At 49.0% G+C, this 22,791-nt stretch overlaps 1 long non-coding RNA gene across 1 annotated transcript in view; it reads right to left on the bottom strand.

Moving 5' to 3' along the window:
- Positions 1-5,770, bottom strand: part of LOC116969501 — a 14,606-nt gene extending 8,836 nt beyond the window's left edge. Inside the window, exon 1 of the long non-coding RNA XR_004410794.1 lies at positions 5,629-5,770. This is a non-coding gene — a long non-coding RNA (uncharacterized LOC116969501). The remainder of the gene's footprint in view (positions 1-5,628) is intronic.
- Positions 5,771-22,791: the final 17,021 nt, after the last annotated feature.

Below are 22,791 nucleotides of genomic sequence, written 5' to 3'. Positions count from 1 at the left end.
GGGGCTCAGCACACAGCCCTGTGGAACGCCGGTGTTCAGGGTGAGGGTTGAAGAGGTGTGCTTGTCTAACCTAACAGACTGGGGTCTGTTGGTTAGAAAGTCCAGTATCCAGTTGCAGAGGGAGGGGTCGATGCCCGGGTTACCGAGTTTGGTGATCAGTGTTGATGGTATAATGGTGTTGAATGCTGAGCTGTAATCGATGAACAGCATTCTTACGTAAGTGTCTCTGTTGTCGAGGTGGGAGAGGGCGGAGTGAAGTGCCGTTGAGATGGCATCCTCCGTACTCATGTTCTTGCGGCCATTACAAGGCAACAACTGACGGATACGCTGCAGGCCCACGTGCCCAGTGAGGAGTATCACCAGGACTGAACGGCCCGGCACCAGGTACCAGTGGAACACCCATGACCCAAGTACCTTGGGCCCAAGGACATCGGGTCCATCACTGTTGTATTGGAGGCTGTGATTGTCGGGAAGGACATGGGTGAATTATTGTTGGTTTACTGTTGCTTGCCTGCATGTGGTGTTCGGGGGGAATGTGGACACCTCGGCCTACATTCATGAATCTCCTGTTCCAAACTCGTTTCTCACCCTCAGCTATAAATTCGCCCAATGTGTCAATGTCTCAGCGCGCTGGGTGTGTACACGCATCCAGTACCACAGTGGGGACATCCCATTGTGGGCAGTCCCCTTAAATCATAGCGAACAATTGTCCGCCTGGTCTTTTTGTAGCGAGACCAGGAGTGGTGCGGCTAAGAACTGCCGCCAAACCACCCTTGATTGCCAGTGTCACTGCATTGACGGGTGGTACAATCCCCCATTCAACCACATTCGAGGTTCCGGCTAACTGGTGCCGACGAGTCCAGTAATAGTCCCTGCCATTGTAACTTTGAGGGGTCGGGCCCTTCCCTGGGTAACAGTACCTGTACGACATACACCAGGGCGGTTCCCCCACACCCCGTTAATGGAACTTACTGGGTGTGTGGCCTGTGGGCCTAATCCTGGCTCCCGGGAATGCCCGGGGTGCACTTCGGGACATGGGAGAGACCAATGTCCTGGACGGGCTGCTGTTACCTGGCATATGAGGCACCCCACCTGAGACACTTGCCATCCTTACCCACATAGCCACGATAAGGACATGTGTAACGGGCTACTACGGAGGTCGAGTGGTTCTGGGCCGTTGCATTTCCCTCCTATGATACTGCGATGCTTGCACGGGAAATGAATAACATGGCTTCAGCCATGGAAGAAAGAGCCAATGGGACGGCAGACGCCATGAGTGGGGAAAAAGAGGTCATCCAAGAACTATTAGCTGAAGTATGCGCACCGTAGCCCGACAGATCCGCATGGCCATAGATTTTACCCTGGCTGAGAAAGGGGGCACTTGTGCTTTGATCGTGCGGGAGCGCTGTACTTATATTCCAGGTGAATCCGGGAACATCACCAACCTCGCTGACCACATCCAGGAAGCCTTGGAGTAGATAGGAAGGTTCGGAGAACAGTACCACGGTACAACCCCCCGGGAACATGGTGGCGTTTCGGGATGTTAGGAGGCTGGTGGACAACAGTGGTGCATTGGTGACTGACCATTGGGACAATCTTGTCGGCCACAATATGACTGCGTTGTGTGTGTGGATTGTCATCACGACCGCGTGACCTTTACTACAGCCTGCGGACCGGATGTGACGGTAACCAGACTGTTCCGGGGGGTGAATGTTATACAAGAATTGTGCCCGAACAATTAGTGACCCAATAGCGCTGTGGCCATAACGTTATGTTTAAAGACCATTTTTTGTATTAAAAAATAATTGATTTAACTTTAACACAACACCACCACGCTCGGTTTCAACCTTTCGCGTCAAGTCTGCAGCGCTGTGTGCATTGCTTTACGCGCCATATCTGCAGCTGATAGCACATTGTTCCTGGGGGGTGGGGGGGGGGGGTCTCATCGATCTATTTCGGTGAGACCAAGCGGAGTTCCGGTGCGAATACTTCAGCTGATAGATCTGTGATGCCTCTTTTACCCCACAGGGTGTCTGCCGTCTCATTGGCTATTTCTTCCATGTTAATTATTTCCCGTGCCAGCTTCGCAGTATCATAGGAGGGAAATGCAACAGCCCAGAACCACTCGGCCTCTGTAATAGCCCGTGTTACATGTCATTGGTTGTAATTTGAATTTGGGAGCAGCGCTATTGGCCATGACGACTGGTTTCTGCCTGTATAAATGCAGGCGCCGGGAAGCCATAAGGTCCTTCTGCAGAGTTCCTGCTTTCTCTACTCTACCTGCCCGCTCCACCTATGTTCGCATTATCCGCAAACTTCGCCACAACGCCTTCATTTTCCTCGTCCAAATCGTGAAGTAGCGGCCCCAGTACCGACCCTTACGGAACTCCACTAGTCACTGCAACCAACCAGATACATCCCCATTTATTGCCACTCTGCCTTCTGTCAAGCAGCCAACCTGCTATCCATGCTAGTATCAGCCCTTTGACACCATGGGCTCTCACCCTCCACAGCAGTCTCAGGTGTAGCAACTTATCAAAGACATTCTGAAAATCTAGGTAAACAACATCTACTGACTGTCTATTGTCGGTCCTGCTATTTCCTTCTGCAAAGAATTCCAGCAAATTTGCCTCAATTCCATGCTGACCGGGTTATTTTATCATGAACTTCTAGGTACTCTGTAACCTCATCCTTTATATGGATTCTAAAATCTTACCAACCACTGAAGTCAGACTAACCGGCCGATAGTTCCCACTATTCCGCTTTGCTCCCTTCTTGTGCGGCGGGGTAATATTGGCAATTATAAGCAACTGGCTCCAGTGATTCCTGAAATATCAATATCAATGCCTCCACAATATTTAAAGCCACCTCTTTCAGAACCTTAGGGTGCAGTCCATCTGGTCCAGTTTACATCCACCTTCAGCCATTTCAGCTTAATCCCAAGCACCATCTCCCCACTAATAGCCAGTCCACTGACTTCCACCCCCTGACTCTCTTGAATTTTCAGGACACGTTCAGGTGTTTTCCACTGTGAAGAATGAAAATGTTATTCAACTTCTCTGCCATTTCTTTAGTCCCCATTATCACTTCTCCTGCATCATTTCCCAGCGGTTCAACGTCCACTCTTGCCTCTTTCTTACACTTTATATAACTGAAGAAACACTTGCTATCCTGTTGTATATTATTCGCTTACCTTCGTATTTCATCTTTTCTCCCTGTATTGCCTTTAAGGTTCCCTTCTATTGTTTGTTAAAAGCTACCCAATCCTCGGGCTTCCGCGAATCATTGCTATGTTATGCACCTTCTCTTTTGGTTTTCTCTACTGCCCTTGACTTCCCTTCTCAGCACTGCCGCCTCTTTCTCCCACTAGAATCTTCTTCTTCGTCGGAATGAAAAATCCTGCGTCTCCCGATTATTCCCAGAAATTCCTGCCATTGCTGTTCCACCGTCATCCAAGGTAGTGTCCCTGTCAGTCAACTTTGGCCAGCTCCTTCCCTCATGCCTCTGTAGCCCCCTTTGTCCAGATGCAACACGACATATCCGATATCACCTTCTCCTTCTCAAAATGCAGATTAAAACTGATCATGTTGTGGTCGCGACCCTCCTAATGGTTCCTTTACCCTGGGTTCCTTTATCAAATTCGGTTCATTACACAACACTAAATCCACAATTGTATTGTCCCAGGTAGGTTTAGCGCAAGCTGCTCGAAGCATCCATCTCGGACACACTCCACTAATCTCGGTTCCTTGTAGAATCCCACCGAAGCGACGTGCGGAAAACGCAATGTCCGCATCGGCGGGTCTAATTTGACGCCTGCGGCCAGGAATCTGGAACTCCGGTCCACACAGTTCAGGCGGATGCATCCCCATAACTGACTTCCGAGGCCTAATTTGCGGGTCTGTATCTGGGCTCCGTGGCGGATAAGGATCGCCATTAGACCGGCGCGGCGATCCTCGTCAGACAGCGGGGTCACCGTGCGCTCCCAGCCTATCGCGATTTAGGCAGATTCTCGGAAGCTGTACACCCACGCGGTCGGTCACCAGTTGACGTGTCGTGAACCGAACATAGCGCCGCCGACTCTTCGTGTGTCTCCGTACACCGGGCTGCACCGATCTCTTCACCGACGCCCTGTGTCGATAACGCGATGTTGTAATCGGCGGGTCGAATCCGCCTCATGCAGTCGGCTCTCAGGAACTCTGGCCCGGATGACCGAGTGGATCCATCCCCATAGAAGACGTCGGAGGCCGAATCTGTGGGTTTTGTATTTCGGCTCCGCGGCGGCGTAGGCTGGACGTTCCGGTACGCATCACTCGTCGCGTCAGTCCGCTGTGGAGATCGCGGTCGCCGGGCATCTCACAGCCAACCGGGATTTCAGGAGGTTCCCGTCAGCGGAACATACCCTCGGTCATGTCAACAGTTGAAGATTCTCGGGCCCGATCGGGGGCCAACCGACTCTTCTGGTGTTTCCAAACACGGTGCAGCAACCGCCGAGCTCCCCGCCGAAACCCCGTGCTTCCCCCCCACCCTTTTTTGTTTGTTATTTATTATTATTCATTTATTTATTTATTTTTTAAATAAAAATTGTAAACCCTTCAAGTTTATTTTACAGTATATACATAACCAGAAACAATAGAATGAATCATGTCAGTAATTTGGCAAATCAACATAAATCATTACTTTTTGTTCCCAATGACCATAATCAAATGAAAACATGGAAATGTATTAAAAAAAAGTAAAATGCCTAACTGTGCAATTCCATAATTATACATATATTAGATACTTTGAACTGAGTCAGAAGAAAATCCCTAATATCAATAATGATTTGTACTGAGTGTTTCTCACAAAAAATAGGAATCTACATGAGGTAGAAACACTTATCTAACGTGTTGTGTGTAATACAAGTTTAGGAAGAAATGCTGAAAAATGTAGTCGATTTGGCAGAGCGAGGCTTAAACAATGAATAGTTTCCATTAATAATCTGAAGTTAGATCTTTCAAATTTACAAAAAATTAAGTCTTTGTTTAATTACAGAAGTGATTGGTAGCTGAAAATGTATAAGTGGATGATATTAATGCAATGGTATAGTGTTACATCAAATATTGTGTATAATTTTATGAACAACTTTCTGAAGATTTTTGCATGTTGGTACCATAGTTAGTTGAAGCTTTTTACAGTGTTTTCATTTCACCGTATACAAAAAAAAAATACAATTGTATTTGCTTCTGAAGTCAGGCCAACACAGGCAATGTGACTTAAGATCAGAAAAATCAGTCATTTTTGCTCTGTAAAATGTAGATGTTACCAGGATGGTAAAGTTTGCAAACTCAAACCAATTGTTTTGTATGTTTAAACATGATATATAAAATACATCAACAGCCATTAGACAATGCCACTTTTCTGCTACTTTTGAAATAGGACCATTAATTCCTATGGATGCCCCATGGTTCACTATATAGCTAAGTGAGTAAATACATCACATTTTCTCAGCGTTACTGTGCAAACGTAATACCAGTGTACTTGCAAGAAAACTGTTTAAAACCAACAAGCAAATGAAAAGTTTGGATTACAACCCTTTCAAGATTATTCCAACTCATATCTAAATTACACTTTAAAATACAACGGTGTTACTCAGATGATTACAAGGGCGTACTGCTCATTTCTTGCTGCAAATATATACTAATCTCAACAGAATAAAGTAAAACCCATTTAATTCCTTTAAAGCAGTACCCAAATTAAGTTTTTGCAACATGCAAATCTTTACACATCTGTACAGTAAGGATTCTTAACTGTACATCATAATGCATTACTATCTACATTAAGAGTTGAACTGAAACAGAATGTTGGAACCGGCGGCTCGAATCAGCCGCCTGCAGCCAGGGTTCTGGATCTCCGGCCCGGCCAGTCCGGCTGCATCCATCCCCATAGCCGACCGAATTTGCGGGCCTGTATCTCAGCTCCACGGCGGCTTGTGCTCGCCGTTTCGGTGCTCATCGACTCGTCGCGGGAGTCCGAGTTGGAGAGCCGGGTGGCTGGGTTTCCCCCATTTGCCGCGATGTCGGCAGATTTCCCGGCAGCGCTACTCACGCGACTGATCACCGGTGGAGTGGTCGCCGCACGGTCGATGGGAAGCCCAGTCTTCCTGTGTCTCCTAACACCGGGCTGCATCCGCCGAGCTTCCCGCCGAAGCCCCGTGCTGAAACGCAAATTTGCAATCAACGGGACGAAGCTGCCGCCTGCATCCAGAACTCTGAAACTGCAGCCCGGCCAGAACGTGTGGATCCATTCGCATAGAAGAATTCCGAGGCAATAGACAATAGGTGCAGGAGTAGGCCATTCGGCCCTTCGAGTCAGCACCGCCATTCAATGTGATCATGGCTGTTCATCCACAATCAGTATCCCGTTCCTGCCTTCACCCCATATTCTCTGACTCTGCTATCTTTACGAGATCTACTATCTCTCTCTTGAAAGTATCCAGAGAACCTGCCTCCACCGCATTCTGTGGCAGATAATTCCATGGACTCAACTCTCTGTGTGAAAAAAGTGTTTCCTCATCTCCGTTTCATCATCCGGTAGGCGGCGCGACTCTCGTCTGCAGCGGCCTCTGCAGTCCGTCTGCGTTTTTATTATTTTATGTCTATGTTTTTATGTAGTTTTTGTTATTTTTTGTTGGGGTATGTGTGTGTGTGGGGGGGGGGGTGGGGGTGGTGTGGGGGGGGGGGGGGGGTTGGGGGTAACTTTTAAATCTCTCCCTGCACGGGAGACCCGACCTTTTCTTTGTCGGGTCTCCGTTGTCGTTGGGGCTGCAACGAGGAGCGGCCTCCAACAGGAAGACAGGGGGCTCTGGTACCGACTACTCACCTCACCGTCGCGGAGCTGGCCGAGTCCAGAGCGGGTGGAGCTGTGGTGGACGCTGCTGCGGCCCGACCTCCGGAGATTCGGTGGCTGCAACTGCGGGTTTGGCGGACGGTAACACCGGGAGCCCGCGGGTCCCTGGAGGGAGACCGCTTTTCAGGGCTTCCGCAGCGGCGACTTCTCCCGCCCGAGTTGCGGGGTTGAAGAGCTCCTGGAGCAGGGCCTTACACCATCGCCCCGCGCGGCTTGGAATGGCGGCGGGTCTCTGCGAGCGCACGCCGGGTGCTCTAACATCAAGACCCGGTGTGCGACCCTGCATCACCCGGCGTGGCTTTAATGGCCACGGGACAATTCGCCATCGCCCGCCGGGGGCTTTGACTTTGACTCTGACATGGGGGGGGGGGGGGGGAGCGTGCAGTGGAGAGATAAGTTTTTTTGGCCTTCCATGTTTATGTAAACTGTGTTGTGTCTTGGGTTTATTTGTTTGTAATGTATGGCTGCAGAAACGGCATTTCGTTTGGACCTCAAGGGGTCCAAATGACAATAAATTGAATTGTATTGAATTGTATTGTATTGTATTGTAAATGGCTTACCCTTATTCTTAAACTGTACTCCCTAGTTCTGGACTCCCCCAACATCGGGAAGATGGGGTTGGACAGGATAGACGGGGCCCTTGTGGCTAAAGGGATCAGAGGGTATGGAGAGAAGGCAGGTACAGGATACTGAGTTGGGTGATCAGCCATGATCATATTGAATGGCGGTGCACGCTCGAATAGTCAAATGGCCTGCTCCTGCACCTATTTACTATGTTTCTAACATGCTTCCTGCCTCTAGCGTGTCCAAACGGTTAATAATCTGATGTTTCAATCAGATCCCCTCAAATCCTTCTAAATTCCATAGTATACAAGCCCAGCCGCACCATTCTCTCAGCATATGACAATCCCGCTATCCCGGAAATTAACCTTGTGAACCTACGCTGCACTCACTCAATAGCACAAATGTCCTTCCTCAAATTTGGAGCCCAAAACTGCACACAATACTCCAGGTGTGGTCTCACTAGGGCCCTGAACAACTGCAGAAGGACCTCTTTGCTCCTACACTCAACTCCTCTTGTTATGAAGGCCAATGTGCCATTCGCTTTCCCGACTGCCTGCTGTACCTGCATGCTTACTTTTATTGACTGATGAACAAGGTCCCCCAGATCACTGTTGTACTGCCACTTTTCCCAACTTGACACAATTTAGATAATGATCTGCCTTCCTGTTTTTGCTATCAAAGTGGATAACCTCACATTTATCCACATTAAACTGCATCTGCCATGCATCTGCCCACTCACCCAACCTGTCCAAGTTAGCCTGCATTCTGCAGACACATTCCGCAGGCATTTCCACTTTTCATTTCACTGCACATCTCGTATGCGTACGTGACAAATGAACTTGACTTGACTTGATATTCTCATAGAATCCTCCTCACAGTTCACACTATCACACAGCTTTGTGTCATCTGCAAATTTGCTAATGTTACTTGTAACCCCTTCATCTAAATCATTAATATATATTGTAAATGGCTGTGTCCTAGGAACCAGCCTTGCGGTACACCACTAGTCACTGCCTGCCATTCTGAAGGGGACCCGTTAATCCCCACTCTTTAATTCGAGTCTGTCAACCAATTTTCTATCAATGTCAGCTCTCTACACCCAATACCATGTGTTCTAATTTTGCCCACTAATCTCCTATGTGGGACCTTATCAAATGCATTCTGGAAGTCCAGGTACACTACATCCACTGGCTCTTCCTTGTCCATTTCCTAGTTGCATCCTCAAATAATTCCAGTAGATTAGTCAAGCTTGATATCCCCTTCGTAAATCCATGCTGACTCGGACCGATCCTGTTACTGCTATCCAAATGTGCCGCTATTTCATATTTTTTGATTGAATCCAGCATTTTCCTCACCACCGATATCAGGCTAATTGGTCGATAATTCCCTGTTTCCAGTCTCCCGCCTTTCTTAATAAGTAGGATAACAGAAGTTTTCTTCCATTCCCTAGGGTCTGATCCTGAATCTCTAGAATATGGGAAAAGGATCACCAATGCGTCCACGGTTTCTAGAGCATTTCCTTACGTACCCTGGGATGCAGACAACCAGGGCCTGGGGATTTATCAGCCTTCATTCCCATTAGTCTATGATCAGCCATGATCATATTGAATGGCGGTGCAGGCTCGCAGGGCCGAATGGCCTACTCCTGCACCTAATTTCTATGTTTCTATGTTTTTACCCAACACCATTTCCTGCCTAATGTGGATTTCCTTCAGTTCCTCCGTCACCCCAGATCCTCTGGCCATTAGTACATCAGGAAAATAGTTTGCGTCCTCCTTAGTGAAGACGGATGCAAAGTATCTGTTCAACTCATCTGCCATTTCCTTGTTCCCGATAATAAATTCACCAGTTTCAGTCTTCAAGGGTCCATTGAAATTGAAATGAGGTGCTGGCCTGCCCTGTGCTTGAAATGGGAACGAAATTAATTATTTGGTCTACCTGAAACCTCTAATTTCGGCCCACATGGCCCATTAGCATGGAAACCAGTCCCCTTTGCCCCCAAATGCCCGTATTACCCCAGGATTAGTATTTTGGCATAAAAGTCTCATGCCAAGCTAGGAGAAGTCCAGAAAAATTGCCTTTCACTAAGATGTCACTCTTTTTTTAGAAGAGCCTTCGGCCCATCAGTCCAGTACTATCCCAAGAGGATTCACCTTGGCCCATCAGTAAGTATTCCCCTGTAAGTATCAAACCTCAGCCAAGCATTTTTCTCCCTCCCTTCATTGGCTACCTGTGAGATCCAGGCCAAGATAGACTTTCCTTCTTCATTGCTGTGATCTGCAGAAAATACGAAAAGTGTCTCAAAATGATTCTCCACCCTCTCCCCCGTCTCTCTCACCCAGTCGGCCATCTGTTTTGGGCAGAATGTCTGGCAGTTTCTGAGCTGCCAGCCCACCAGGCCTGGGACTTCTGACGTTCCTAGAATAATCAGTTCCGTGTCGGGGTCCAGTTTTGTTTTTAATGTTTTTGAGAAAATTTCAAAAAATCCTCTCCAAAAGTTATGTCATCTTATGCAAGAGGCGAAGGAATGTGTTATAGTTTCTTCTTGAAGAATACATTTGTCACAAATGGGATATACATTTGGAAAGATCTTATTCAGTTTAGGCTTTAAATAGTAGAGTTTGTGCTGTATGTTAAATTGAATTAAAGTATGTCTAACGTTAATCGATCAATTGTGTAAATATAAAAGGTTTTCTTCCCATCCGTCTTTTAGAATTTTTAGGCCTAGTTCCTCTTCCCATTCTCTTCTAATTGCTTCTGACGGTGGGATTTCTAGCCCGGTTTTAATCTAACCGCTACTGAAAGAAACACAACGAAACTCCCAAGATGTCAACATTCCTTCTCTTCTGACAATTTACTCCATATGTCCCACATCGATTTCCCTTCATAAAGTGCATCACCGCGGACATGTCGAGGTTCATTTGAATTTACCATCGCTTCGGCCCACGTTTCATCTGTTTAATACCCTGCTCTATCCACGGCATAACCAATTCTCAAAAATACTGGATATACTTCCGACGTTCGTTCTTAAGTCATTCTCTACATCCTAAGCAACACGGGTCTGATAAGCCGTCATATTCTTGCTTGGTCAGAGAACCAATGAACTTCGCTCTGCTGACACTCTGTTGAACGCTCTCACTTACTCTACGTTAAAGATGTAGCCATCGGCACTAGCATTGGGACTCAGCTATGCCTGCATGTTTGCTGTTTCCGTCGTAGAGTCCCTGCTCTGAACGGATACTGGAACCATGCACAACTCTTTCTCCGCTACATCGATGATTGTCACTTGCGACCGCGCAGAATACGTTGATTTACTTCACTTTACCACTAACTCCCACACCGCCCTCAAATTTATTTGGACTATCTCTGATTTACCTGTCCCCACCACAAGAGACAGACAAGCGATCCCTGTCTACTACAAGCATACAGACTAACACAGTTATCTGCACTACACCTCCTCCCACCGCGCTCTTCTAACGGCGGTATCCTACACGTTCATTTTTGCGTCTCCGTCTCATCTGCTTCCCAGATGAGGCTATCCATTCCAGGACATCCGGGTTGCCCCCTGTCTTCAGTAAACGTTGGTTCTCCCAGTTGATCCACTTGGAAAGCACGAATCCTCCCTTATTGCAGAGGGAGGTCAGATGTTTTACCATTTGAAATTCTTTCTGCTCAGTACACATGGATTTTAAGCAATCATCCATATAGAAATTATTCTTCACAGTGGATATCACTTCTTCTGGAAAGAGAAGTTTATTGTCCTCTGCGTTCTTCTTTAATGCAAACTTCGCACAACCTGGTGGTGAAACTGCTCCAACGAGACGTACGTTCATCCGATATTCAACAAGATTTGTTGTACATCCCCTTCAGGTCACCATCTATCACACCTCCCGCTGCTGAAAGACTCATCCATGCTTTCATCACCTCCCGACTGGACGACTGCAACTCACTTTTCCTTGGCATCAGCTCCATCTACATCAACCGACTCCAACTGGTCCAGAAAGCAGCCGCCCGACTCATCACCCACAACAAATCCTGGCATCACATCACTCCAGTCCTCAAACAACTTCCCATCTCCCACCGGATCACCTACAAAATCCTGGTCCTCACATACAAAGCCCTCCACCATCTGCCCCCCCCCCCCCCATATTTCACTGACCTCCTCTCCCCCTACCAACCCTCACGGTCCCTCAGATCCACATCAGCCGGTCTCATCTCCATCCACAAGTCCAACCTCCGCAGTTTTGGGGACAGAGCCTTCTCCAGGGCAGCTCCCAGGCTCTGGAACTCCCTCCCCCAACTGATCCGCAAATCCGTGTCCCTCACCCTCTTCCAGACCCGCCTCAAGACCCATCTCTTCACCTCTGCCTATCCTTAGCACCACGTCCCCCTCCCTTTTCATCTGTGTTTGATTTGCCTTACATGTTTTTCCTCTACTTGCTAAATTTTTGTAAGGTGTCCTTGAGACTCTTGATAGGCGCCCATAAATGAAATGTATTATTATTATTATTAATATGTGTTTTTCTGATACTTTGACTTGATTTAACATCGCTCTGATATCAGCCATCAAAGCAATTCGTTCTTGTCTGAATGTAACTCAAACTCCAATGAGTGAGTTGGTAAAGTCTGGACGTTGTAGTAGTTGAGAGTTAAGTGATGTTCCTATGAAGAATGCAGCACAGTCAATGACCACCCCTTTCTTCCAGTGATACACCCCATGGTGCGGAATGTACCAGAACTCTCCATCACTTCGATTCAGTTTGTTTGTCGGTAATATTTCGGCATAATCATTATCAATCATATCTGTAGATGGTTTATGCATGCAACCTATAATGTAGCTACCTCAATACCACTAACCACGCCCAGTCATCTCAGTATAACTGTGATATCTTCCCCTTGCTCCTCCCTTGGTTCCAGTACCCCTGAAGACTAGATGCTGTCAGTACTGGGACGTGTTTAACATGGCCTGTATTAAAGACTCAGTAAAGATTACAGTGTGTCAGACTTAACTCCTTTCCATGGTGTCAGTAAGTTAAACGCGCGCCTCCTGTTTATCGGGTTTTATTTGTCCCTAGTTTTACTAGTGATTAATTCCCCGTTCACCATGGCATTCTCGTGCCGCAAGCCTTCTCCCCTTGTCTTTGACGTTGACGTTGCGGAGCGATGGGCCACTTTCGTTATGGACTATAATCACTTCGTCAACATCGTTCACGATGCGGTCAAAGCCTCCCTCCTGCTGAACCTTGCCGGTCCTGATGCTATGAAACGTGCTCAGACTGTCACATACAATCCAGCGGTCCTGGATGACAACGGCCAGGTCGTCGAACCGGCGGAATCTGCCAACGACCCGGTATGTCTCTTACGCAAGTTTGCGGAGATCTGTGACTTGCCCTCCAACCGTATATTGGAGCGGGCTAGATTCTTTACAAGGAAACAGCAGCCTGATGAACCTGTTGAATGCTTTATCGCTGACCTGCGCTACCTTGCTCAGCGGTGCCTTTTCGAGAACATGCGTGATCAGCTCACCAGAGATATTTCAGTCACCGGCATGCTAGGCCAGAAGCTACGAGCAAAGCTGCTGCGCAAACCGGATTTCACCCTGACTGAGGCTATGCATGAATGCCGTATAGCTGAGGTGGTTGTACCGCCACATGGGCAGAGGGGTTCTGATAATCGGACTGTTAATCTAACTGGTGTTGCTATGCCCCGTCGCAAACTAGACAACGTTCGCCCTGCACCGCGGCTGACTTATGCCGCTCGGGTCCCGTTTGTCAAGAAGTGCCCCAACTGCAACTATCTCCACTCTATGCAGTCGCAGTGCCCAGCATTTGGGAAAGCTTGTAATTTCTGTAAGAAGATGAACCATTTTTCAGCTGCCTGTCGCTCCCGTGGGAACGTTCCTCCAGCTCCCAGGCAAGTTTTAAACAACCTTCAACAAGTTGATAACGAATTCGCTTCACAGTCTTCTGTCGACACTGCCCTTGATTCTGAATCCAGCGTTTCCATGGGAGATGCCAGTGTTTACACTTTCCTTCATAATCAATCTCGCCTCCCCGATCCTTCTGTGCTTCTCACTGTCAACAACAAGTCCTTCACTGCTAAGCTGGACACGGGGGCGAAGGTGAATGTTATGTCAACATCCCTGTTCAGGAAGATAAGGAATAATGAGCTGCTAACTGCTGATCGCTCCATTTTGCGCGCTTATGGGGGAGAGGAGCTAAAATCTGTGGGGAGGGCCACTTTCCACTGCGTGCTGAAGAAATCTTCCCGTGACCTGTCTTTTTTCATCCTTGACTGTGACTGTGTGACTCTGTTGAGCAATCAGGCGTGTCAGGATCTCGGGCTGGTGTCCTTTGACCGTACTGTCCACGAGGTGCGGGTGATGCTGAATCCACTTTCTGAATACCCTGACCTATTCGATGATGAACTGGGTAAGCTGCCCCTTGTATACAAGATCGCAACTGACCCGTCGGTTGTACCAGTGGTCCGTGCTCCACACAGGTTGTCGTTTGCCATGAAGGGCAAGGTCGAAGCCATGCTGAAGGACATGGTTGACATGGGAGTGCTTGAAGCTGTCAGCGAACCCACCGAATGGGTCTCCACCATGGTCGCCACCATGAAGAAGGGTAAGAGCGAGATACGGGTGTGCATCAACCCCAAAGACTTAAATCTGGCCATAAGACGTCCTCGTTACCCTATGAGGACTGTAGAAGATGTTGCTGCCCAGGTCGGTCAGGCCACGGTGTTCTCTGTCCTTGATGCCAGGAGCTTGTTCTGGCAAATACCTCTAGACAAACACTCCTCAGACTTAACCACTTTTCGCACCCCCTTCGGAAGATTCAAATTTTTGCGGATGCCGTTCGGCATCAACTCTGCCAGCGAAGTGTTTCAACGCTCCATTGAGCAACTGTTTGCCGGCCTGCCGTGTGCCTTTATCGTGGATGACATCCTGGTTTATGGGAAAGATGCTGCTGAGCACGACCACAACCTCCGACAGATTCTAGACCGCGCTCGCCAGATGAACTTAACACTTAACCCGTCAAAGTGCAAGTTCCGTGTAGCTGAGGTACCCTATGTTGGCCACATCTTCACAGCCCACCGGCTGAATCCTGATCCGCAGAAGACCAACGCTATCTCCGAGCTGCCTGCCCCGACAGATGTTACCAGCCTGCAGCGTTTCCTGGGCATGGTCAATTACTTGGGGAAGTTCATCCCCGACCTCAGCGAGCTGAGCGCACGCCTGAGGCAACTGACGAAAAAAGACATTGCCTGGTCCTGGTTTCCCCAACACCAGCAGGCCTTCGACCTTCTCAAAAAAAAACTGATTAGCACACCGACTCTCAAGTTTTTCAATCAGCAACGTCCTATTGTGGTTACGTGTGATGCTTCCCGCTTCGGGCTCGGCGCTGCCTGCCTGCAACTCTATGACGACGGCTTGCTGCAGCCCATTTCTTATGCCTCGCGTACCATGACAGACACTGAGCAGCGCTATGCACAAATCGAGAAGGAGCTTCTTGCGGTTGTATTCGCTTGCTCCAAGTTCAAGGACATCCTTTTCGGTACCAGGTTCACCGGCGAGACGGATCATCAACCCTTGGTGACCATCCTCAACAAGCCTATCCACATCGCTCCAGCTAGACTCCAGCGCATGATATTACAGCTCCAGCGATTCGACTTTCTGATCGTGTACAAGAGGGGCACCGAGATGCATGTGGCCGACGCACTGTCCCGGCCCCCCCGGTCCTCCTGTGACAGGCACCCCTACGAGCAGGAGGATCTGCAGGTACTCAATGTCAACTTTGTTCCCTTTAGACAGCTGCAGTGCCTGGTTGAGCACACCGCCAACGACCCCGACCTGCAACAGCTCGCAGCTGTCATCCAGCGGGGGTGGCCCAGCAGACGCACCTCACTGCCTGCTGGCGCGCACCCTTTCTTTCTGGTCCGCGACGAGCCTGTGCTCCGGGACGGTGTCATCATCAAGGGTCACAAGGTGGTCGTCCCTGCCTCCCTATATGACTTGTACTACAACGCTGCCCACATGGGGCATCCCGGAGCCGATGCCACCGTCTCACATGCCCAGGAACAATACTATTGGCCCGGCATGGCCAAGCACATTAAAGCCCGAGTAGCCTCCTGTCCTGATTGCAACACTCTTGCCCCACATCAGCAGCGCCAGCCCCTTCTGCAGCAGCCTGCGCCTGCTATGCCCTGGACCTCGCTGGCTGCTGACATATTCGAATGGCGAGGCAAGCACTACCTGGTGTTGGTTGATTCATACTCCAACTGGTTCGAAGTGGACATTCTCCCTGCTATCACCTCTGAAATGTTTATCAGTAAGCTGCGCATACACTTTGCTACCTTTGGGTCCCCGGTCCGCTTGCAGACCGACAACGGCCGTCAGTTCGCCAGTGCAGAATTCCAGGCTTTCGCTGTGAAGTGGAACTTCACTCACTATACCAGCAGCCCCGAATACCAGCAGAGCAACGGCCTGGCCGAGCGAGCTGTCCGCAGTGCCAAGAATTTGCTCGAGCAGTCTCGTCTCTCCAATGGTGACTTCTACCAGGGTCTACTAAACCTTCGCAACATCTCACGGGACCCAACCATGCGATCCCCTGCCCAGCGTCTGATGTCCCGCGTGCTTGGCCCACCGATGCCGATCGCCCAACAATCCCTGGTGCCCAAGGTCCTCCAGCCTGCCGCCGTTCAGCAACGGATTGCTCACAAGCATGAGGTACAGCGCCGCTCTCACGACAAGTCCTGCCGCCCGCTCTCACCACTACTGCCTGGCCAGGTCGTCCGCATGCAGACAGCCACCGGATTCTCCCGACTCGCGACCGTTGTTGGTGTGGACACTTCCCCGAGATCTTACCTGGTGGACTTTGATGGAACTGTCTACCGTCGGAGCCGCCAGCACCTGTTGGCAGTTAACGAGCCTCTGCCTCCTCCTGCGGATCCCTACGCTCCTCCGTTGCGTTTCAAGCCTGTCATTACTAATTACCCCACAGCTCCCTGCATGCCCCGGTCAGTTCGCTGGCCGCGTTCTCATCCCTCTGCGCTTCCTGCTTTCGGGCAGATGATCTCCTCCCCTGCTCGTTCTCCTTCTCCTCCTTCTCCCCCGTCTCCTCCTCCTGGATCACCTGTGCCGGTTGGGTCACCTCCCGCATTCCCGGTTGGGTCTCCGCCGCCTTTCTCCTTCCCGGCTGCTACTGCTCCGCCTCCTCTTCTATCTGGTGGGGAGGGTGATGGTGTTATACGCACACGCTCGGGTCGTGTTGTCAAACTTCCTGTCCGTTACGGTGATTTCGTTTAAATTTGCATGTGTTGTATAATCACACTGCCACTGTTATAACTTCAATTTTAGATTTCTAAGGGAAAGGATGTAGATGGTTTATGCATGCAACCTATAATGTAGCTACCTCAATACCACTAACCACGCCCAGTCATCTCAGTATAACTGGGATATATTCCCCTTGCTCCTCCCTTGGTTCCGGTAGGCCTGAAGACTAGATGCAGTCAGTGCTGGGATGTGTTTGACATGTGCCTTTTTTAAATACTCCATAAAGTTACAGTGTGTCAGACTTGACTCCCTTACAACCGTTATCTTCGGTTTCCTCCCACACTGCAAAGACATTCAGGTGTATTGGTTCATGGACTTGGTATAATTGTAAATTGTCCGTAGTGTGTGTAGTATAGCGTTAGTGTGCGGGGATCGCTGGTCGGTACGGACTCCGTGGGCTGAATGGACTGTTTCGAAAGGCACCAAATGCTGGAGTAACTCAGCAGATCTGGCAGCATCCCCGGGGAACATGGATAAGGTGATGTGTTGGGTCATATTGTCATAGAGTCATAGTGATACGGGCCCTTTGGCCCACACTGGCCAATATGTCCCACCTACACTAGTCACATCTGCCTGTGCTTGGTCCATATCCTTCAAACATGCCCTATCCATGTTCCTGTCTAACTGTTTCTTAAATGTTGGGATAGTCCCTGCCTCAACTACCTCCTCTGGCAGCTTGTTCCATACACACACCGCCCTCTGTGTGAAAAGGTTACCCCTCAGATTCCTATCAAATATTTTCCCCTTCACCTTGAGCCCATGTCCTCAAGTCCTCGACTCCCCTACTCTGAGCAAGAGACTCTGTGCATCTACCCGATCTATCCCTCTCATGATTTTGTACACGGGACCCTACTTCGACTGACTGCTGAGTGCAGCCAAGTCATTCCCTCCTCTCCCCTCTTTGTCAGGCAGACCATAGATAAATCTTGAAATCACATGGCACCAGTGTGATAAACAGCTTCTTCCCTGCTATTATGAGCTTTCGAACGGTCCTTCCATAAGGGATGTACCTCAACAACGACCGACTCGCAAACCTTCTTTGATGTTTCCAACAATGGGAGAGGATAGAACCAAAGGGCACAGCCTCCGAATAAAAGGAGCTACATTTATAATGGAGATGAGGAGGAATTTCTTTAACCAGAAGGTGGTGAATCTGTACAATTCATTGACACAGACAGCTGTGGAGGCCAAGCCATTGGAATACTTAAATCAAAGATTGACGGGATGTTGATTACATAGTCTCGACAAGACAATGACTAAAACTTGCTTCAGAAAAGCCTGATGGTAAGCCTCTACCGCTACAGTTGGTGCATTACAGCGCTTGCAGCGCCAGAGACCCGGGTCCAATCCCGATTATGGCCGCTGTCTGTACAGAGTGTGTGTGTTCTCCCCGTGGCTGCGTGGGTTTTCTCCGAGATCTTCAGTTTCCTCCCACACTCCAAAGACGTACAGGTATGGAGGCTAATTGACTTGGTGTAAGTGTAAATTGTCCCGAGTGTGTGCAGGTTCGTGTTAATGTGCGGAGATCGCTGGTAGGCGAGGACTCGATGGGCCGAAGGGCTTGTTCCGCGTTGTATCTCTAAACTATACTAAACTCAATTCACACAACTGTTAATAGCCATTGAGTGTGGAGTGCTCTGGCCATTTATTGGAACTATTGAGTAAGTCCAAAGCAGGGAGATGATATTTTGTTCATGGTGGATTTGCTTGTTTCCATTTACGCCAACCAGTCGTGCAGCGGGAGAGATGCTGCCACAAAGCGCCGGAGACCTGGGTTCGATCTTGACCAATGGTGGTGTTTCCACAGCGCTTGTAACCCTTGACGGGCTGTGCAGCCCACGTGACGTCAGCGCTGCTGGAAGCCGTCAATGACAAACGGGGCTGAAGGCAGCAGAAATTCTGCATTTGCAGCACTGAGCAGGCGCAGCAGCCTACTGCGCATGCGCAGCGCTGGTTTCGTGTCGGGCTTTTCAAACATGGATTGTCATTATTTAAATGTATCTTAGGAAACATAGAAACATAGAAATATAGAAAATAGGTGCAGGAGTAGGTCGTTCGGCCCTTCGAGCCTGCACCGCAATTCAATATGATCATGGCTGATCATCCAACTCAGTATCCTGTACCTGCCTTCTCTCCATACCCTCTGATCCCTTTAGCCACAAGGGCCACATCTAACTCCCTCTTAAATATAGTCAATGAACTGGCCTCAACTACCTTCTGCGGGAGAGAATTCCAGAGATTCACCACTCTCTGTGTGAAAAATGTTTTCCTCATCTCGGTCCTAAAAGATTTCCCCCTTATCCTTAAACTGTGACCCCTTGTTCTGGACTTCCCCAACATCGGGAACAATCTTCCTGCATCTAGCCTGTCCAACCCCTTAATAATTTTGTAAGTTTCTATAAGTTCCCCCCTCAATCTTCTAAATTCTAGCGAGTACAAACCGTGTCCATCCAGTCTTTCTTCATATGAAAGTCCTGACATCCTAGAAATCAGTCTGGTGAACCTTCTCTGTACTCCCTCTATGGCAAAAACAAAGAGAGAAGAATGGAGTTCGTGTACCGATAAGGTGGTAAGTACATTTAGTGTTTATATTTTTACATACCGTATTTCCCGGGGTGTGGGTGTGGGGGGAGAGCACCTTTCACAGCGTTAGGCTTTGATTTAAACCACGGTGGCTCAGCGGTAGAGTTGCAGCCTCACAGCGCCAGATACCCGGGTTCGATCCTGACAACGGGTGCTAATTGGCTTTAGTACAATTGTAAACTGTCCCCAGTGTGTGTAGGGCAGTGTTAATGTGCGGGGATCGCTGGTTGCCGCAGACTCGGTGGGCTGAATGGCCTGTTTCCGTGCTGTATCTCTAAACTAAATGACACTATTGGATGTCATGAGCACGCTTTAAAATTCGATCCTGTAAAAGGCTGAAAATGAGGAACGGGATGAAGCAAATGGGATTCCTTTAAGAGCATGGGAAATGGGAACCAAATTAAGGAGGGTGGAATCATCCTACCACAACTAGAAAGCAGCCCTGAACTGTTATCTAGCTCATTGGTGACCATCGGACTATCCTCGATCAGACTTTACTAGCTCTACCTTGCCCTAAAAATTATTCTCTTAGCAGGTATCTATAAATGCCTCAATTAGAATCACGTGTTGTCTTTCCACTGACTGGTTAGTACACGACACAAGCTTTTCATTGTACTTCGGTACATGTGACATGTGGTCTGTTCCACCCACCCAACCGGGAAGGCAAATTCAATGCTAGCATTTATATCAAGAGGACTGGAATACAAAAACAGATATGTAATGCTGAGGCTGTATATGGCGCTGGTCAGGCCACACTTGGAGTGCCGTGAGCAAATTTGGGCCCCATATCTGAGGAAGGATTTGCTGGCTCTAGAGAGGGTCCAGAGAAAGTTTTACAAGAATGATTCCAGGATTGAGTGGGTTAGCATTTGATGCCCGCTTGACAGCCTGGGCCTCTACACGCTGGAGTTTAGAAGGTTGAGGGGGCACCTCATTGAAACATACAGAATAATGAACAGCATAGATAGAGTGGATTTGGAGAGGATGTTTCCACTGGTGGGAGCCTAGGACCAGAGGTCATAGCCTCAGAATTAGAGGGTGCTCTTTTAGAAAGGAAGTGAGGAGGAACCTCTTTAGTCAGAGGGTGGTGAATCACTGGAACACATTGCCACAGAGGGCTGTGGAGACCAAGTCAGTGGATATTTTTCAGGCAGAGATAGACAAATTCTTGATTAGAACAGATGCCAAAGGATATCGGGAGAAGGCAGGAAAATGGGATAAGAATGGAAAGTGATCAGCCATGATTGAATGGCGGAGTAGACGAATGGTTTAATTCTACTTCTATAACTTGTGAACTTGCGAACATGAATCTCTGGTGGGACATTGCTGGGCTGTTGGGAGGCTTCCAAAGGCTTCTTGCCACGAGATGGAGGATGCAGTGTATCTCAGCTCTGTCCGACGCAGTCGGGATGAGTGCGGCGCCGTACCAAGGCCGGTCGCTGAGATTGTCCATCTCTGTTGAGGAATGGCCGGGCTCTTCCTCAGTGGTGAAGTACACTTGCAGGATGACCACGGAGAGGAAGATGAGAAGCTACCTCTTGGCCAAGCCATTCTGAGCAGGAAACAGCTTCCTCACCTGTAAAACAGAGAGAAGCAGATGTTATTGCAGATAGTATTGGTCTTCATTGCTGCAGATTTAATTTCTACACATGCGACGCACAAGGCATTTTATCGAGATGCATCACAGCCTGGTTTGGGAACAGCTCCATCCAGGTACGCAAGAAATTGTACAGAATTGCAGAAATTGCCACCAGCATTATCAAGGATGAGTCTCACCCCGATCACTCTCTCTTCTCCCCTCTCCCATCTGGCAAGAGGTACAAAAGATAGACATAACGTGCTGGAGGAACTCTAACCCTAACCCGAAATATACAATTATACCAAGCTAATTCACCTATCTACACTGCACTCTGAAGAAGGGGTTCGGCCCGAAACGTTGCCTCTCTCCTTCGCTCCATAGATGCTGCTGCACCCGCTGAGTTTCTCCGGCATTTTTGTCTACTTTCGATTTTCCAGCATCTGCAGTTCCTTCTTTAACAATTCACCTACAAACCTGAACGTCTTTGGAGGTTGGGAGGAAACCGGAGATCCTGGAGAAAACCCACGCATTTGACGGAGAGAGTGCACAAACTCGGTGCAGCCAGCACCCGAAGTCAGGATCGAACCTTGGTTTCTGGCGCAGTGAAGCAGCAACTCTACCGCTGCGCCACACTCTAAACTGAACTAAACTAAACATGGCAGTGGTGTATGCAGGCAGCAAGCTAATCAACATTTACTGTAAACAAACAGTACTTACACCGACTACAGTCTTTTCATTCCAACTTTAAATAGTAAGTAAGTAAGTAGGTTTTATTTATATAGCACGTTGTAAGTCAACTCGCATTGACACCAAAGTGCTTTACATAAATTAAATAATAAGTTTCAATACAAACCATAGAAAAAGGTTAAAAAAATAAAGAAAATGGACACAACACATTATAGAGTTCAACACAAACGTCCCCCCACAGCAGAATCAAACATTTCCACTGTGGGGAAAGGCACCAGAAAGTTAAGTCCTCTTCCTCTGTGAAACACCCGAGGTCGGGGCCCATTTGTGGCCTTTCAGCCAGTCCGATAATTTTCAGGGCCCTCTTGCGTCGGCGGCTTGGAAAGCCGCCGATGTCCCGCCGGCGTCGGGTGAAACATTTCTCGGCTGCTTGGAAAGTCTGGAGCGGCTGCCCCGCGGCGCTCCAAATCCAGCGCCGCCCGCGGCCGGACGCCCGCAGCCACAGCTCCGCGATGTTGGGAGTCGGCGGCCACAGCGCTCCGGAGCTTACCGCACGGCGACCCGGTAGACATCGCCTGCTCTGTGTTGGTATCCCAGCACTGTGCCACCGCCGAAGCTGTAGTCCCGGCCGGTCCCGGCAGGAAACGCCGCTCCATTCTCGATGGTAGGCCGCGAGGACGGGGCGAAGAAGCAGCTTGGAGGGATGCTGCCTCTCCGACCAGGTAGGGGACTAAGATATAAAGTTTCCCCCTTCCCGACCCCCACCCACCACATAAAAGACCTCCACTAACATTTTGGACAGGACTTAAAATTTAAAAAAAGAGGCGAAGAGACGGACTGCGGGCAGGCTGCCATACACAGAAGGCGCCTACTCCTGCACATCCGCCATCTTACAAAGTAGGTATTGGACAGGATCCATTATGGCACATGTCGGCTTCAAGTGGCAATGGCTGAATCCGGGGGGCATTGGACGCGGTTCATGGATTGGAGAGCTGTTCTTAATCATCCATAATCGCGCCTTCCCACCTTTCATAGTTGATAACAACGGGAATATATTTCATCGGCTTCAGTGGTTTTGTTTTCACCCCATTTCTTCCTCCCTGACCGCCAAAGCAGGACGCGGTTTCTTGCGACAGTACGTAGGCACCCGATAGGT

Source organism: Amblyraja radiata, unplaced genomic scaffold, assembly GCF_010909765.2.
Source record: "Amblyraja radiata isolate CabotCenter1 unplaced genomic scaffold, sAmbRad1.1.pri S66, whole genome shotgun sequence".
Lineage (NCBI taxonomy): Eukaryota > Metazoa > Chordata > Chondrichthyes > Rajiformes > Rajidae > Amblyraja > Amblyraja radiata.
Note: the sequence above shows the minus strand (reverse complement) of the source record. Positions and strands in the feature narration are given on the sequence as shown.